This window comes from Trichechus manatus, unplaced genomic scaffold, assembly GCF_000243295.1.
Source record: "Trichechus manatus latirostris isolate Lorelei unplaced genomic scaffold, TriManLat1.0 scaffold00240, whole genome shotgun sequence".
Lineage (NCBI taxonomy): Eukaryota > Metazoa > Chordata > Mammalia > Sirenia > Trichechidae > Trichechus > Trichechus manatus.
Window position 1 is genome coordinate 2,277,323 of NW_004444176.1, and position 4,693 is coordinate 2,282,015.

The 4,693-nt window shown below is 38.6% G+C and overlaps 1 pseudogene; it reads left to right on the forward strand.

Annotated features, from left to right (window-relative positions):
• On the forward strand, positions 1-758 carry LOC101346876 (olfactory receptor 5A1-like; annotated as a pseudogene).
• Positions 759-4,693: the final 3,935 nt, after the last annotated feature.

Consider the following 4,693-nt stretch of genomic DNA (forward strand, 5'->3'; position numbering starts at 1 on the left):
GACATCTGCTATTCTTCTTCCATCAGCCCAAGGATGTTTTTAGACTTCTTAAAAGATGAGAAAACAATTTCCTTCATTGCTTGTGCCACTCAATATTTTGTTGTAGCCTGAATGGGTCTGGCTGAGTGCTGCCTCTTGGCCACCATGGCCCTCGACCGATATGTGGCCATTGGCAGCCCTCTGCAGTACTCAGCCATCATGGCTCCTGGTCTCTGTGGGAAGATGGTCGCTGGGGTCTATGTGACTGGTTTCCTCAGTAGTTTATGTCAGAAAATGTCGTGATTTAATCTCTACTACTGTGGACCAAATATCATTCAACATTTCTTCTGTGACTTGCCTCAGATTATTCCCTTGTCTTGCTCCAATCCTTTCATCAGCCAAATAAGTCTTCTTCTGGCAGCCATTTTTATTCCATTTGGCTCTTTGATTGTTATCCTCTTGTCCTATGGTTTCATTGCAGCTTCCATCCTGAAAATATCTTCAGGCAAAGGTAGTGCCAAGACCTCCAATACCTGCGCCTCCCACCTGGGAGCTGTGGCACTCTTCTTTGGCACAGCCCTCTCTGTGTACATGCGTCCCAGCTCTAGTCATTCCATGAAGCAGGACAAGGTGCTGTCAGTATTCTATGACATCCTTATCCCCTTGTTGAACCCTCTGATCTATAGCCTGAGGAACAACGAGATCAAAACGCCCTCAAGAAGGTAATAAAGAGAGCAACATATTAACCTCAGTAAGAATAATATTTGGGCAGATATTATTGTCCCTGCAAGAAGAGTGGAGGTAAGAATGTGTAAGTCACCATTTGCAGATTACAGGCATAACTAGGAAGAAGAAGAAGTGAAAACCCGATTTCCTTGATTCCTGGTACCATCATGCTTGGGTGTCACCCACAACTGATCTGCCTGGGACAGTGACACCAATGTCGAATACAGTTTAATAGCCAGGCTCTATGATGAGAACTCAGGTAGGTAAAAGCCTAAAAGGTGATTGTGCTTTGAGACAAGAAGTGCTAATAGATATTATCTGTATAGAAATGACAAGAACCCAGAACACAACACAACCTACTCTTTTCTTCACAGGTTTTATTTATTTCTTTTTAATTGTTTAACTTTTATTTATATTCCAGTAAAATGAAATAATATGCTAAGTTAAATATTTAACAAATAAAACATTTATAAAGGAACACTTTATAACTTTGGTTCCAAATGGAGTGAGAAAGAGGATTTGTCTGGGTTTAATTCCAAGGAACTTTGTTCCATCCCTCAAGCCTCTGAAAGAAATTGAATTGTGAAGATAATATTGGAGATATAAAGGGTAGGAGGAAGGGGAAACCTTTAGGGTCAAGGGTTGGAGAGTTTCTCAGATGCTAGAAAGAAGTTAAAGGTCAGCAATTTCTAGGCATAGTGGTGTCTGGGGCTTGCTCCATTGTAGCACATTGGAGACTGTGCAGGACCTCAGCAGTGATGGCTGTCAAGGTGTGTCCAGGGAGTCAGGACCCAAGTCCTGGAGATCTGAGCCTTCCTAGGACTCCAGGGCCTTAGGTTTGATAAGGGATTGGCAGAGCCATCAGACTCAGGGGTACCAGGGAGATTCAGAGTCCAATTTGACAAATTTTAAAAACAGATCTGTCTTCTGACTGGAGTTTATGGACCAAGTTTCATGAATATTGCATGAACATTTATACAACACTACCCTTCGCATAGTTCTATTGCACAGATTAGCTTTTTTCTATTCCTGGGTAAGGTTTACAGGTGAAAAATTATCTGCATTTTACAGATGGAATGTTTGGGCATGTTGAGGCTTTCTATACTCTTCCCAATGTAGGCAACAATCTTTCTCAAATATCACAAAATGTGGTTTATGGAACATAAATTGTTCTAACTGACCAAAATATTTCCTCCATTGATCTGCCACTTTTGTGAGTTTCATAGTCTTGGTATTATTTCTTTAAAACTGTCTTAAGAAGCTATTCATTAATAAAATAATTAACTCATTGCCTCTACCCTCACCCCTTTCCCCATAAAAACATGTTTGGCTGGAACAGATCAAACCAAAAATGGACTCTTGCCTAAAACATTTCTGTAACACTAGTAATTGGCAGGTAGGTGAGATCCCATCCAAAAAATAATGTTGTTGGGAATGATCCTTAGTAAATATTTTTAATGAAAGATTAGCTATACAGCATAATATGTGGGAATGAACTCTAAGTCAGAACATATAAATTATACCTACTACTAATAGAGGAAGGAGCCCTGGTGGCGCAATGGTTAAGCACTTGGTTGCTGACTAAACTTGGGAGTTCTAACCCACCCAGTGGTTCTTTGGGACAAAGACTCTTTATACATTGTCCAGCTTTCACATGCATAGGAAGTGATTGAAAATACCATGGCTTGGGTCAGGCACACCTTAGTCCTCAAAGTAACACCACTTTAAGAGGTCTTTTGTAGCAGATTTGCTCAATGCACTACATCATTTGATTTCTTGCCTGCTGCTTCCATGGGCGTTGATTGTGGGTCAAAGTAAAATTAAATCCTTGACAACTTGAATATTGTATCCATTTATCATGATGTTGCTTATTGGTCCAGTTGTGAAGATTTTTGTTTTCTCTATATTGTGATGTAATCCATACTAAGGGCTGTAATTTTTGATCTTCATAGGTAAGTGTTTCAAGTACTCTTCACTTTCAACAAGCCAAGTAGTGTTATCTGCATATGCAGGTTATTAATGAGTCTTCCTCCAATCCTGAGGCCCCGTTCTTCTTCATATAGTCCAGCTTCTTAGATTATTTGCTCAGCATTCAGATTGATGAAGTATGGTGAAAAGATGCGACCCTGACGCACAGCTTTCCTAACTGTAAACCACGCAGTATTCCCTTTTTCTGTTTGGTTGACTACCTCTTGTTTTGTGTACAGGTTCCTCACGAGCACAATTAAGTGTTCTATAATTCTCATTCTTTGCGATGTTATCCATAATTTGTTATGATCCACACAGTTGAATGCTTTTGCATAGTCAATAAAACACAGGTAAACATCTTTCTGATATTCTCTGTTTTCAGCCAAGATCCATCTGACATGTACAATGATATCCCTTTTTCTATGTCCTCTTCTGAATTTGGCTTGAATTTCTGGCAGTTCCCTGTTGATGTACTACTGCAACTGCTTTTGAATGATCTTCAGGAAAGTTTTCTTGCATGTAGTATTAATGATATTGTTCAATAATTTCCACATTCTGTTGGATCACCTTTCTTTGGAATGGGCAATAATATAGATCTCTTCCAGTTGGTATGTCAGGTAGCTGTCTTCCAAATTTCTTGGCATAGACAAATGAGTATGTCTAGTGCTGCATCCCTTTGTTGAAATAGCGGAATTGATATTCCATCAATCTCTGCAGCCTTGTTTTTTGCCAATGCTTTCAGTGAAGCTTGGACTTCTTCCTTCAATACCATTGGTGCTTGATCATATGCTACCTCCTGAAATGGTTGAACATTGACCAATTCTTTGTGGTACAGTGACTCTGTGTATTCCTTCCATCTTCTTTTGATGCTTCCTGCCTTGTTCAATTTTTTGGCCAGAGAATCTTTCAGTATTGCAACTCGAGGCTTGATTTTTTCCTTCAGTTCTTTCAGCTTGAGAAATGCCCAGCATATTGTTTTGGATTTCAAACTTAAGGTCTTTGTACATTTCATTATGATACTTTACTTTGTCTTTTCAAGCTGCCCTTTGAAATCTTCTGATGAGCTCTTTTACTTCATTATTTCTTCCATTCACTTTAGCTACTCTACACTCAAGAGCAAGTTTCAGAGTCTCTTCTGACATCCATTTTTGTCTTTTCTTTTTAATGACCTTTTGCTTTCTTCATGTATAATGTCTTGATGTCATTCCACAATTTGTCTGGTCTTTGGTCATTAATGTTCAATGCATCAAATCTATTCTTGAGATGATCTGTAAATTCAGGTGGGATATAGTCAAGGTCATATTTTGGCTCCATGGAGATGGGTTTATATCTTCTGGACAAAGAACTGGAGAATTCCTATGTAGAGAAAAACTTGCCCTAAAGAAAATACGTACCAATGCTTATGGTAGGGGTTCATCACAGCAGTTGAGAAGTTCCTGCCAGACCATCTGTAAAACCCATTAGAGGATAGTCCTTGACCATAAATCAAATCTTACTTTTTAGTGCTTCAATCTGTAATGTGAAAGGACAGACAAGACTACTAGAGAGAGACTGTAAATACATAAACAGAAAAACAAAACAACAACAACCAAAAAGGCTCAGATGGCAAAAAGACAATGCAGGGAACATAAGAGTATGTAAATAGAGAGATTAAAGAAGATATTCTTGAATCATGAAAACAAGAGGAGTTAAGAATAGGAATGGGGTCAATTTTTTTCTATTGTAAATCATTTAAGGTACTCAACTTTTAAAACTATGTACACTTATTATTTATTACATTGATAGCTAAATTACAAGAATTACTGGTTTATTTATTTTTTGTTGCCTGGCATCCATAATCATTCTTTCTGTGAGGAGTATCTTAAAATTATTTTGGGGAGGGGAATCCCCTTTTCTGTTCTCAGCCATCATTGTATGAGCATGATTAGTCCCAACTCTCGGTTTAGGGGTTTTCATGGATTGAATTGTATCCCCCCAAAATATCTGTCATCTTTGCTGTGTCATGATTCCCAGTATTGTA